This window comes from Salmo trutta, chromosome 12, assembly GCF_901001165.1.
Source record: "Salmo trutta chromosome 12, fSalTru1.1, whole genome shotgun sequence".
Lineage (NCBI taxonomy): Eukaryota > Metazoa > Chordata > Actinopteri > Salmoniformes > Salmonidae > Salmo > Salmo trutta.
This window is the reverse complement of record NC_042968.1, coordinates 51,655,499-51,670,238: the sequence shown is the minus strand read 5'-3', so window position 1 is coordinate 51,670,238 and position 14,740 is coordinate 51,655,499. Positions and strand designations below refer to the sequence as shown.

The following is a 14,740-nucleotide window of genomic DNA, read 5'->3' as shown; positions in this document are numbered from 1 at the left end:
TCGACAACATACAACAACACAGAGTTACAGATGGAGTAAAACAACATACAATCAATGATGTAGTAGAAAGAAATAAGACTATATACAATGTGAGCAAATGATGTGAGATAAGGGAGGTAAAGGCAGAAAAAATGCCATGGTGGCAAAGTAAATAAAGTATAGCAGGAAAAACACTGGAATGGTAGATTTGTAGTTTGAAGAAAGTTCAAAGTTAAATATAAATAATATGGTGCAAAGGAGCAAAATAAATAAAATAAATAAATACAGTAGGGGAAGAGGTAGTAGCTTGGGCTAAATTATAGATGGGCTATGTACAGGTGCAGTGATCTGTGAGCTGCTCTGACAGCTGGTGCTTAAAGCTATCTTTGACTTGACAGAGGCCATATAATACAAACATTAAAACTAAAAGGGCATTTTGTCATTTATTATTATTTTTTGTAGATAATATGCATCTGACAATAATGGATGTATGCTCAAAAATGAGTTTTTTCAATTGAAGACTGCAAACACCATGTCTCTGGAATACATATTGTTTGGAAGATAACAAAAGACTACAAAAAAGTTGTGTCTTTTCTGCATCATCAAACAACCAAAGTGCTCTACACTGTCCAACAATTCACTGTCAAGCTCTGGTGAGCAGGCTCTGGCTATAAGCATGAGAGAGCCCCCAGACAAAAGTGCAAAGGTCTTTTATAGCCAAGATACACCCCTTTCATTCTACATGATGAACAACAGATGGATGGAATGGGTCACAAGGTTAGGATTTGTATGAAAGATACTTATTATTCACAGCAGACAGTATCTGCTGTAAAAACAGTTATCTTTGTGTTATCAGGGTCTGGCCCTGGGGTCATCTCTCCCTGGTACCATAGAGAACAGAAACATTAACTCATGCTATGGAATGCGGTCTCTTTAGGTTTTATAACCCAAAAGACATCGTAAATCTCCTGTCAGTGTTTTCACAGAGGCCCACTTTCAGTTCACACAGACACAATAGAGTTAAAAGAACCCTCTATTCTGTTGCATAAAACAACCATTTGATGCAATAAAAGTATTTCAACATAATCTAGCAATTTTGCTCTCACAACCGGCACCTCTAATTGTTGGGGAACTGCATACCGGTTATTTTTGCCACTACTCTGTGAATCTGGCGTATGTGTGCCAGTAGACTGTTCCAAGATTGAGAATGTGCAGGATGCACTGTTCCAAGTTGTCAAATCACATCAGAGCCAAGCAGAAAGACTTCGACCTTAGGGAGAGATCAAAATGTACACAATTGTTACCCGGAGGAAAATGGGGGATGGTCATGCTTTTTCAATTTCAGTCAGGGGATGGGTTTAGTATTTTACTCCAGGAGATGGTCATGTCATTTGTAATCGATTAAATGTCATATTGCTCAATGTTTGCGAAATAGTTGCTTATTATATACCGATGTGTGTCCGATGTGGTCTCAATCACATGATCCATAGCCTATGCTATAGGCCTAGGCTATACGAAGAGCATGCTTGGAGAAGCACAGGGCAAAGCTAGATTTCTAAGAAAATGTACTTCCTTCGAGGTTTTGAGCTGCTGGGATGGTGTATATAAAACTCTGCATTACACACTGCAATGGATATGCTCTCCCAATCATGAGCCCTAGACTGCTCTTGATGATGTAAACCATTTTGTGCTGCCTAACTAATGGCTGTGCTGTGTACAGTGGCACTTCAGGAAACGAGTCAAAGGCTTCTTCCGAAAATAGTTATTCATTTGTCCAGAAAATGCAATATCTGTGAGCATGGACTAGGCCTACTGATGTTCTGTTCAGTTTGAGAGAGACAGCGGTAAGCTTGCTACTGCTATAATTGATTTAATAAAAACAAATGTTTCTTTGCCCATAATGAAGCTATTTATCAGAGTAATTGACCTCACTGTCACGCCCTGACCTGAGAGAGCCTTTTTTATGTCTCTATTTAGGTTTGGTCAGGGTGTGATTTGGGTGGGCATTCTATGTCCGTTTTTCTATGCTTTGTATTTCTTTGTTTTGGCCTGGTATGGCTCTCAATCAGGGACAGCTGTACACCGTTGTCACTGATTGGGAGTCATACTTAGGCAGCCTGTTTTCCTTTTGGGTTTGTGGGTAGTTCATTTCTGTTTAGTGTTTTGCACCTGACAGAACTGTTTGGCTGTCGTTTTTTTGTTTAAAGTGTTCTATCTTTAATAAATTCATGATGAGCACTAATCACGCTGCGCCTTGGTCTACTCTCTTCAACGACGGCCGTTACACTCACAAAAAGCCACATTTAGAGTAATTCACATAACTTACATTACTATGAAGCAGTAGCCAAGAAGATTAACAGTGAATTGGTGCTGAAAGTAAGCCAATTCGACAAGGCCTAATTAATTTTAAAAAGTCTTCACTTTATGCTACTAACAAAAGGACTTTGTGTGGGAGCCTACACAGAGTACAAAACATTAAGAACACCTTTTAATATTTGAGTTGCACCCCCGTTTGCCCTCAGAACATCCTCAATTCGTCGGGGCATGGACTACAAGGTGTCGAAAGCGTTCCACAGGGATGCTGGCCCATGTTGACTCCAATGCTTCCCACAGTTGTGTCAAGTTGGGTGGTGGAACATTCTTGATACACACGGTAAACTGTTGAGCATGAAAAACCCAGCAGCGTTGCAGTTCTTGACACACTCAACCCAGTGCGCCTGGCACCTACTACCTTATTATACAAAGCGATCCATCTTTAGTCCGCAATGCTTTGTGCTAGAAACAAGCTGTAAAATGCCGGGTAAAGACGTGACTCCGACGCATATGGGACATCTTTGGCTGGAATCTATGACAGTCAGAGGCTGCGCTACAATCTTCTATAGCGGAGGAGATAAAGAAATTGACTTTGCTTGGAAAGTAATGTGTGATTCTGTCACTATCAACTGACGTTCAACATTGCAACAGGCTATTAAACAACATACTAACTCTAAACAAGTCAGGAGCAAGCCAGCTAGCCTAAGAAGGAACAGAAATGAATTATTTAGGTCAGACTGTTCTCTCTGCTACCGCATGGCAAGCGGTACCGGGACTCCTCTACAGCTTCTACTCCCAAGCCATAAGACTGCTGAACAATTAATCAAATGGCCACCCGGACTATTTACATTGACCCCCCCTTTTGTTTTTACACTGCTGCCACTCGCTGTTTATTATCTATGCATAGTCACTTTACCCCTACCTACATGTACAAATTATCTCAACTAACTTGTACCCCCGCACATTGACTCGATCCCGGTACCCCCTGTATATAGCCTCGTTATTGTTATTTGTGTTACTTTTTTAAAATGGTATTTTTTTACTTTAGTTTATAAGGTAAATATTTTCTTAAGCATTTCACGCTAAGGTCTATTTGAGATTTGAAATTCTTCAAAGTAGCCACCCTTTGCCTTGATGACAGCTTTGCACAAAAAGGTGACCGTTTTTGCACTGAAACATGCAAAAAAATCCCTGCTAGGGGGAAATGCAGGTTAACTAATTAAACAACAAATAATATGATCTACATGGTCAGTCTCTGTGTGTAAAATAAAAAGTGGTTCATGTGAACCTAAAGAAAGCAATCCAATGTTATTTGTTGCCTGGACTTTACAGCAAATGACACTCAAGTCTTGAGAAAATAACAATATGCTAATATTGCAGTTAGCCATGACAGCCTTTATAATAGAACGCTTGTGACCACACACATCTAAATATTGAACTTGGGGAAAAAAACAGATTTAAGTAGAAATATAACGAAACAAACATGCATTCTATTTTTGCTCTATTAAAGTAGACATTGATCAAGTGCACAAGACTACGTGTGCAAAAATAACATTCACTGAGTAAAAAATGTAATAATCCCCCCTCACTCACACAAGTATTACTATCAAATTCAACACAACCAAAGCAATATCTTTGGGCTACACATTATTACTTGTACCCTTTCTGCCTGTGGACATCTGTTCTACAATGTGCCAGCAGAGCATGAGACCCTTTGTTGGCATAATTGATCTCTTGCAGGCAGAGAGTACACCTGACATACCCCTTTTTATCCACTGTACTGAAAAAGTGAGAGAGGGAAAGTGTGTGGTGTTCCTTTCACGTCTATGGTGCCATCCAGCTTTCCAGAGCGCGAGCTGATGTTATAACTAGCACATTGGTTGTCTCTTCTCTCTTCAGTTGTGTGCTGCATTCTGTTGTTATGTGAACGATTGGCTGAGCCTTGGATACACCCAGTATTGCTCCAAAAGCGCATCACTCGTTCGCTTACAGCCAGTAGCCAGTAGTGATCCAAAGCCCTCTGCTTACAGCCAGTAGTGAGCCCCCCCCCCCCCCCCCCGCTTACAGCCAGTAGTGATCCAAAGCCCCCTGCTTACAGCCAATAGTGAGCCAAAGCCCCCTCGCCCAAACTTTTCTCATCGGATCTACACAAATCACGTAGGTCACCTATTTTGGATTCAAAACGGCAAATTTTGCCGAAAGGTGAGTACTTTGCATCCCTGGGTTTAGCCACAGCAAATGCCAGCAACCTTCCCGCTAGCCATGATTGACTGAGAATGAGTGGGCTGGACATGCCGAGAGATGAGTTCGGATTGGTCTGCCATATAGAACGCTTCTGTCTATTTGAGCTGGTTACTATGTGTAGGTAATCCTGTCTAACACGTCTTATATATATATCTTACTAGAACTGCATATATATTTTGATCCTGTACAGGCTTCCTTTTTTTACTGTCAATAATTGACATTGAAAAGAAGGAAGCCTGTACTGAAAAGGCACTAAAGTAATACTGCAAAAAGAAAGTGCGTCAAAGCAATTAACTTTATGTCCTGAACACAAAGTGTTATGTTTGGGGCAAATCCAATACAACACATTACAAGCATAGTGGTGGCTGCATCATGTTATGGGTATGCTTGTAATCGTTAAGGACTGGGGAGTGGGGAGTGTTTCAGGGGAGAGACTGGGGAGTGTTTCAGGATAGAAAATACACGGAATGGAGCTAATCAAGGGTACAAGTAATATTTCCTAGAGGAAAACCTGGTTCAGTTTGCTTTCCACCAGACACTGCCAGATGAATTCACCTTTTAGAAGTACAATAACCTAAAACACAAGGCCAAATCTACACTTGAGTTGCTTGTAAGAAGACAGTGAATGCTCCTGAGTGGCCGAGTCACAGTTTTGTACTTGAAAATCTATGACAAGACTTGAAAATGGCCATCTAACAATGATCAACAACCAATTTGACAGAGCTTGAAGAATTTAGAAAATAATCAAGTTGTAGAATCATCTCAAGGATGATCAATGGAAACAGGATACATCTGAGCTCAATTTCGAGTCTCATCGCAAAGGGTCTAAATACATATACACTACCGTTCAAAAGTTTTTGGTCACTTAGAAATGTCCTTGTTTTTGAAAGAAAATAAAAAACTTGTCCATTAAAATAACATCAAATTGATCAGAAATACAGTGTAGACATGTTAATGTTGTAAATGACTATTGTAGCTGGAAACAGATTTTTTTATGGAATATCTATATTGGTGTACGGAGGCCCATTATCAGCAACCATCACTCTTGTGTTCCAATGGCACATTGTGTTAGCTAATCCAAGTTCATCATTTTAAAAGCCCAACTGATCATTAGAAAACCCTTTTGCAATTATGTTAGCACAGCTGAAAACTGTTGTTCTGATTAAAAAAGCAATAAAACTGGCCTTCTTTAGACTAGTTAAGTATCTGGAGCATCAGCACTTGTGGGTTCTATTACAGGCTCAAAATGTCCAGAAACAAACCACTTTCTTCTGAAACTCGTCAGTCTATTCTTGTTCTGAGAAATGAAGGCTATTCCATTCGTGAAATTGCCAAGAAACTGAAGATCTCGTACAACGCTGTATACTACTCCTTTCACAGAACAGCGCAAACTGGCTCTAATCAGAATAGAAAGAGTGGGAGGCCCCGGTGCACAACTGAGCAAGAGGACAAGTACATTAGAACCAAAAGAGATCTCAGTTTCAAGGTCTCATGCAGGAACCAAATGTTAATGATGAATTAATGATGAATAATGAAAATCAAATGAAAATGCTGGAGAAGTTCTTGTCTGTGTAAGCAGTATATAAGAGAACTAACGGGACTGCCCAAGGAGAGCTCCCGGCCGACGTGTACTATGGTGCATTAAGTTTGCTGGAACTTCTCCAGTTAAAATAATTATTAATTTAAAAGTTTGACTTGGAGTCCCTGGTGGTGAATTTCCATTACAGCATGCTCTCTCCACCCGCTGTCTGGGCAAACTACGCTGCACTCCATGAGCACTTCAGTAAGGCCTCCACCGACGCCAAGAGGGATGGCAAGGAGAGGACGAAGTACAAGGGCCTTAATGACATCCTCACATCCCTCACCTTCGAAAACAACTTCGGAGTGATGTACAATGCTTTGGTGGAGTCGAGTGACCTCTCCCGCCAGTTCCAGCAGCAGGACGACTCTCCCTGTAGCTGACAAGTAGCAAAATCGAGCAATACAGGTGTTCGGGTCAATGGTGACCCATGGGGACCTGTAATGGAGGGGACCGCCTACAAGGGTGTGGAGCTTCATGAGAACAAACGGGTGATGAGGATAAACGCATCCCAATTCTTCATGAGCAGGCTCATACCAACCACCTCCTCCTATGTCAGCGCAATGGACAATGAGAGCAGGCAAAGAGACAGAGATAATTGAAGATGTGAAGGTCCTTTATGCTTGGGCAGTATTCCTTACACCAGGGTTTTTGGAAAAATCCAAGGGATGGTTTTTTAATACATTTTTATATTTGTAGCTACTTTTTAAGTAAATACTTGCAGTCAACTTGTGCAATATGTTAAGAGATAAAGAAAGAACATTGCATTCTTATTTCACCCGTCACATTATTATGAAGCTTATGGTAGTCCTCAGTCACGTGGTGTTTGTTTACAAGCACACAACGACGAGAGACCGGCGCTACTGTTAGGCAGCATGCGCCAGGTGATCCAATTACAGTATGGAATTAACAACTAGATGTTTGCCAGCTAGATATTTTTTATTTTATTTTCATTTCACCTTTACTTAACCAGTTAGGCCAGTTGAGAACAAGTTCTCATTTACAACTGCGACCTGGCCAAGATAAAGCAAAGCGGTGCGACAAAAACAACAACAGAGTTACACCTAAACAAACGTACAGTCAATAACACAAAAGAAAAGAAAAATAGAAAAATCTATGTACAGTGTGTGCAAATGTAGAAGAGTAGGGAGATAGGCAATAAATAGGCCCTAGAGGCGAAAATAATTACAATTTAGCATTAATACTGGAGTGATAGATGTGCAAGTAGAGATACTGGGGTGCAAAAGAGCAAGAGGGTAAGTAATAATATGGGGATAAGGTAGTCAGGTGTGCTATTTACAGATTGGCTGTGTACAGGTACAGTGATCGGTAAGCTGCTCAGACAGCTGATGCTTAAAGTTAGAGTGGGAGATACAAGACTCCAGCTTCAGAGATTTTTGCAATTCGTTCCAGTCATTGGCAGCAGAGAACTGGAAGGAAAGGCGGCCAAGGTAAGTGTTGGCTTTGGGGATGACCAGTGCAATATACCTGCTGGAGCGTGTGCTACGGGTGGGTGCTGCTATGGTGACCAGTGAGCTGAGATAATTCCTAGCAAAGACTTATAGATGACCTGAAGCCAGTGGATTTGGCGACGAATATGTAGTGAGGGCCAGCCAACGACAGCATACAGGTCGCAGTGGTGGGTAGTATATGGGGCTTTGGTGATAAAACGGATGGCACTGTGATAGAATGCATCCAATTTACTGAGTAGTGTTGAGGGCTATTTTATAAATGACATCGCCGAAGTCAAGGAACGGTAGGATAGTCAGTTTTACGAGGGTATGTTAGGCGGCATGTGTGAAGGAGGCTTTGTTGTCTCCTTGTCACCTCTGATGAAAGCAGTAGAAACCATCGCCATATCCACCAGTGAATGTGAGCGTGCATTCAGCAGCTCAGTGTTCCACCCCTTGCCATATGTAAAGACATGGCTGAGTAAAGGAAGGAGACACGCCAACACAACGACTGCCTTGCCAAAGAACACACAAAGCAATGTGGAGCTTGTTTTGATATGGTAAGGCAAAAGTGTGCAGATTTTTTTTTTTATCTTAATGATTTGAAAATGATATGCTAATAGGCATACATTTTAAACAACTGTTTGTTCAACCTACTTTACACACCAGTCCTCCCTCTCCTCACTGCATTTCAGCACCATGGCCAGCTCCTCCACAGAAGCAGTTAAAGTGCTTGGAGCTTCAGCACCTAGACAGTGACTTGTTTAACATCATTAATGTTATGTCAGTCCTGGCACGCAGCGTCCTTCTGTTAACTAGACCTCATCTGTTTATGAAACTTGTTTGTAGGCGCTAGTGTACAGTGGTACTGATATGCTTGTGTTTGTAACCCTACGAAAAAGGTCACAAAGCCTTAATAATAGCAATAAGGGACCTCAGGGGTTTGTGGTATATGGCCAATATACCATGTCTAAGGGCTGTATCCAGGCACTCCACGTTGTGTCGCGCTTGAGAACAGCCCTTAGCCGTGGTATATTAACCCCCCCTGGGCCTTATTGCTTGATTATGTGAAGATGTGTGTATACTTGAATGCTGCCTTTATGCATTACCTCTGCTTATAATGTGTTGATCTGTTCTTGAACCAACTGTTCCATTTAAAATCATTCCTTATGAAGACCAGATGTACTATTGTTAAAACTATTATTTTATCCTATACTGTATATCTTCTTGATAGCACTGATGACTTTACATTTTAAGAATTGTAGAACTCAATTCTTAAGTGGCATTTCATGGTGGTATTCCATATGTTTATCAGTGTTTTATTTAGTCCTGGTACAAAGGGTTTTGTTTATTAATATGTTGATGAATTTGAGAGCTTATAAAAATGTAATATTGAATTACATTAACAAACTCTTGAACTTGGCCCAATAAATAAATAAGTCAGTATTGTATAGTACATTTTAAGTGTATATTATTGTTGTCTGATAGGCTACTAGACCTCAATGGAATAAGACTTATTTACAGTGAATAATCAAAAGGTCTCTATAGCATAATGTCATTTGTGAACTTCGGTGAACATAGTCTCATGCACCGACTTGGAAAAAGACAGCTCCTGCACCTCTTCCATCCCAAGTGAATAACTGTATTTGGTTCGATTGTCATCAGCAATGAATTAGGACATGTCAGGATCAAGGGGAAAGTTGACTGCACTGACATTGCAATCAGGACACCAAAATGTGACAACTATGCAAGGGGGTGTATCCCTTCTAGTCAACTAGGTTCCATTCAAATGAATAGCTCCCTCACCAGACTGGAGCTGGAAGTCGAGAAAAAAAATGGACAATTTGCTTCATTGTCATTTCTTTTCAGTGGACATTTTTTAAAGCACTTTCAACTCAAGATGTTGTGAGAAAGCATCTCAAATCCCCAGAGCAAAAGCGACCTAGGTTACAGAATATGACATTTACTCACCTTAAAGAACAGGCCGGCTTGTGTCAAGTCCGAGTCCACTTGAAAGCAGTTGCCTATATGTCTTAAAATTAGACAAATCGTTTTGACAAAAATGAAGGGGTATTGAGAAAAACGACAATTAGTGCAGTAATTTGTAACGGGACACACGCGAGTCTTTGCAGTGACACAAGCAAGGCACAGCTAGTTGCACTACTACATAACTAGCTCGCTAAAACGTTAACCTAACTATGAGCTAGTGTTACATTCAGCGTAAACGATGTTATGTTGGTGATTTAACGTTGTGCAAATATCTACTTACATAGCTAGCCAGCAAACGGTAATGTCTGGACTCATCAAATCAACAACGCATTTAGTAACTAGCAAGCTAGCTAGTTCGCCTAACTAACGTCGTTAGTTGTTAACGTTGTAACGTTAGATTTTGAATCGTTCATGCAAAAATAGCCTTGCCACTGCTTGGCAATGCAAAACCGTTGTTGCTCTTGTCTATCCAATCAATTAGCAGCAATGCATTTAGCTAGGTAACGTTACCTAGCTAGCTATTAACAGTGTATCAATTTAAGCAGCATGATTCAGGCAAAGGTTTAGATACTCTGTGATACATCAGGTATCTAACTGACAATATCTAGCTACTGTAGCTAGTATGATGTGCAACTAATTTAATCTGGCTACTACCGCTAAGTAACGTTAGCTGCTAGAACAGCTGGGCAGTGGGAGACGTAGCAACTAACGGTAACGTTAGCTAGCTAAAGAAAATTAAACTAGCCATTTATTGACTACTCCAAATATACTACCTAGCTAACGTTAACGAACTGACTCATTCCTACTGTTGTTGTCTCCATCAGTCGTCCTCTGGTCAACCGTATCCAGGTGTAAAATGTATGTAGCTAAATGTATAAACCGTTATAAATCAGAGCATCCAATGCAGTGCTGCGCCGTCACGTACAGCTGTTCCACAGTTAACCGACCAGTGTTGCACCTAACGGTTGCCAGTCTCAACTAGCTGCGGGTGGTTGCATGCGCGTGCCAATGTGTATATGAAGGTGTGTGCTCTGGCTGTGGTAGAGGAGGATGGGCCAGTAGAGAAAGAGCGTTAACGTTCTGCACTAGGGGATTTATGATCAATCAAGTTCGCGTTTTCAGTCAGTCCTCTTTGCAAACTGGTTAAAGGCACAGTCTGTAAGACTTTCTGTCGTTTCAATAAATATAAAAAACTTGATATGGAAGAATTAACTTATACTTTCATTAGATACTTTAATTTGTAAACTGCCTCAATTTATAATAACCCAAAATTTAAGTATATTTCTTTGACACTTGATGAAAGCTTTAAATCATGTAAGTATGAAAGTAAAGTAAAATATTGCTGTGAGCAGCAATGAACGGGGTTCAAAGGATGACAGAATGTGCACAAGATCAGTTGGATAACAAAGAGAGCATTCTATCATGTAGTAACTATCCTCCTTCATATGCAATCAGTGAAAGCATTACCATGTTTATTGATGACGCAAGTAAAGTTTAGTCTAGCAGTGTAGGTTGGTTACCTTTGAATGCAGCAGGTAATCATTCTTAATGTCATTACTTAATATATTGAGTTTATACAGTGCATTCAGAAAGTATTCAGAACCCTTGACAGTTTTTTCCCTCATCAATCTACTCACAATACCCCATTATTAAAAAAGCAAAAACAGGTTTTTAGAAATTGTGAAATATACATTCACATAAGTATTCAGACCCTTTACTCAGTACTTTGTTGAAGCACCTTTGGCAGTGATTACAGCCTCCAGTCTTCTTGGGTATGACGCTACAAGCTTGGCACAACTGTATTTGGAGAGTTTCTCACATTATTCTCTGCAGATCCACTCAACCTCTGTCAGGTTAGATGGGGAGCGTCACTGCACAGCAATTTACAGGTCTCTCCAGAGATGTTCAATCGGGTTCAAGTCCGGGCTCTGGCTTGGCCACTCAAGGACATTCAGAGACTTGTCACAAAGCCACTCCTGCATTGTCTTGGCTGTGTGCTTAGGGTCATTGTCCTGTTGGAAGGTGAACCTTCGCCCAAGTCTGAGGTCCTGAGCGCTCTGGAGCAGGTTTTCATCAAGGATCTCTCTGTACTTTGCTCCGTTCATCTTTCCTTCGAACCTGACGAGACTCCCAGTCCCTGCAGGTGAAAAACATCCCCACAGAATAATGCTGCCACCACAATGGCAGCATTATTGGTACCAGGTTTTCTCCAGACATGACGGTTGGCATTCAGGCCAAAGAGTTCAATTTTTGTTTCATCAGACCAGAAATTCTGAGAGTCCTTTAGGTGCCTTTTGGCAAACTCCAAGTGATCTGTCATGTGCTTTTTTATTACTCACATGCACCGAATACAACAGGTGTAGATCTTACAGTGAAATGCTTACTTACAAGCCTCTAACCACCAATGCAGTTTAAAAAAATACAAATAACAATAAGAAATAAAAGGAACAACTAATTAAAGAGCAGCAGTAAAATAACAATAGCAAGACTATATACAGGAGGTACCGATACAGAGTCAATGTGCGGGGGCACCGGTTAGTTGAAGTAATTGAGGTAATATGTACATTTAGGTAGAGTTATTAAAGTGACTATGCATAGATAATAACAGAGAGTAGCAGAGGTGAAAAATAGGGGGTGTGGGGAGGGGGCAATGCAAATTGTCTGGGTAGCCATTTGATTAGATGTTCAGGAGTCTTATGGCTGGCGGTAGAAGCTGTTTAGAAGCCTCTTGGACCTAGACTTGGTGCTCTGGTACCGCTTGCCATGCGGTAGCAGAGAGAACAGTCTATGACTAGGGTGGCTAGAGTCTTTGGCAAACTTTAGGGCCTTCCTCTGACACCACCTGGTATAGAGGTCCGGGATGGCAGGAAGCTTGGCCCCTGTGATATACTGGGCTGTACGCACTACCTGATGTAGTGCTTTGCGGTCGGAGGCTGAGCAGTTGCCATACCAGGCAGTGATGCAACCAGTCAGGATACTCTTGATGGTGCAGCTGTAGAACCTTTTGAGGATCTGAGGACACATGCCAAATCTTTTCAGTCTCCTGAGGGGGAATAGGTTTTGTCATGCCCTCTTCACGACTGTCTTGGTGTGCTTGGACCATGTTAGTTTGTTGGTGATGTGGACACCAAGGAACTTGAAGCTCTCAACTTGCTCCACTACAGCCCCGTCGATGAGAATGAGGGCGTGCTCAGTCCCCCTTTTCCTGTAGTCCACAATCATCTCCTTTGTCTTGATCACGTTGAGGGAGAGGTTGTTGTCCTGGCACCACATGGCCAGGTCTCTGACCTCCTCCCTACAGGCTGTCTCGTCATTGTCTGTGATCAGGCCTACCACCGTTGTGTCATCGGCAAACTTAATGATGGTATTGGAGTCGTGCCTGGCTGTGCAGTCATGAATTAACAGGGAGTACAGGAGGGGACTGAGGACGCACCCCTGAGGGGCCCCTGTGTTGAGGATCAGAGCGGCGGATGTGTTGTTACCTACCCTTACCAACTGGGGGCGGCCAGTCAGGAAGTCCAGGATCCAGTTGCAGAGAGAGGTGTTTTGTCCCAGGGTCCTTTCCATATTGATGAGCTTTGAGGGCTCTATGGGGTTGAATGCTGAGCTGTAGTCAATGAATAGCTTTATCCCATAAGTTTTCATTTTGTCCAGGGAAAGGGCAGTGTGGAGTGCAATAGAGATTGCATCCTCTGTGGGTCTATTAGGGCTGTGTGCAAATTGGAGTGGGTCTAGGGTTTCTGGGATAATGGTGTTGATGTCAACCACGACCAGCCTTTCAAAGCACTTCATGGCTACAGACGTGAGTGCTACGGATCGGTAGTCATTTCGGCAGGTTACCTTACTGTTCTTGGGCACAGGGACTATGGTGGTCTGCTGAGAACATGTTTGGATAGGCCTCCCGAGTGGTGCAGTGCCACTAGAGATTCTGGGTTCGATTCCAGGCTCTGTCGCAGCCAGCCGCGACTGGGAGACCCATGGGGCGGCACACAATTGGCCCAGCATCGTCCGGTTTAGGGGAGGGTTTGCCTGGCAGCAAAGTCCTTGTCCCATCGTGCACTAGCAACTCCTGTGGCAGGCCGGGCGCAGTGCACGCTGACACGGTCGCCAGGTGTACGGTGTTTCTTCCAACTCATTGGTGTGGCTGGCTTCCGGGTTAAGTGCGCAATGTGTCAAGTAGCAGTGCGGCTTGGTTGGGTTGTGTTTTGGAGGATGCGCGGCTCTCGACCTTGGCCTCTACAGGAGTTGCAGCGACGAGACAAGACTGTAACTACCAATTGGATACAACGAAATTGGGGAGAAAAAAGGGGTTAAAATAAATAAATAAAACATGTTGGTATTACAGACTCGGACAGGGACAGGTTGAAATGTCAGTGAAGACACTTGCCAGTTTGTCAGCGCATGCTCGGAGTACACGTCCAGGTAATCTGTCTGCCTCTGCGGATTTGTGATTGTTGACCTGTTTAAAGGTCTTACTCACATCGGCTGCAGAGAGCGTGATCACACAGTCGTCCGGAACAGCTGGTGCTCTCATGCATGTTTCAGTGTTATTTTCCTTGAAGTGAGCATATAAGTAGTTTAGCTCGTCTGGTAGGCTCGTGACACTGGGCAGCTCTCGGCTGTGCTTCCCTTTGTAGTCTGTAATGGTTTGCAAGTCCTGCCACATCTGATGAGCGTTGGGGCCGGTGTAGTACGATTCGATCTCAGTCCTGTATTGACGCTTTGCCTGTTTAATGGTTCGTCGGAGGGCATAGCAGGATTTCTTATAAGCTTCGGGTTAGAGTCCCGCTCCTTGAAAGCAGGAGCTCTAGCCTTTAGCTCAGTGTGGATGTTGCCTGTAATCCATGGGTTCTGGTTGGGGTATGTACTTACAGTCACTGTGGGGACAATGTCATCGATGCACTTATTGATGAAGCAAATGACTGATGTGGTGTACTCCTCAATGCCATCTAAAGTTTCCCGGAACATATTCCAGTCTGTGCTAGCAAAACAGTTCTGGAGCTTAGCATCTGCTTCACCTGACCACTTTTTGTTGACCGAGTCACTAGCGCCTCCTGCTTTCATTTTTGTTTGTAAGCAGGAATCAGGAGGATAGAATTATGGTCAGATTTGCCAAATGGAGGGCGAGGGAGAGCTTTGTACGCCTCTCTGTGTGTGGAGTAAAGGCCAGTCTAGGGTTTTTTCC

General features: G+C 42.5%; 1 protein-coding gene across 1 annotated transcript in view; it reads right to left on the bottom strand.

Moving 5' to 3' along the window:
- LOC115203768 (protein SCAI-like) overlaps positions 1-10,709 on the bottom strand; it is a 60,298-nt gene extending 49,589 nt beyond the window's left edge. The window contains exons 1-2 of the mRNA XM_029768743.1: positions 10,362-10,709; positions 9,538-9,598 (exon numbers count right to left, since the gene is read on the bottom strand). The gene's annotated coding sequence lies outside the window, so the exon portion shown is untranslated. The remainder of the gene's footprint in view (positions 1-9,537; positions 9,599-10,361) is intronic.
- Positions 10,710-14,740: the final 4,031 nt, after the last annotated feature.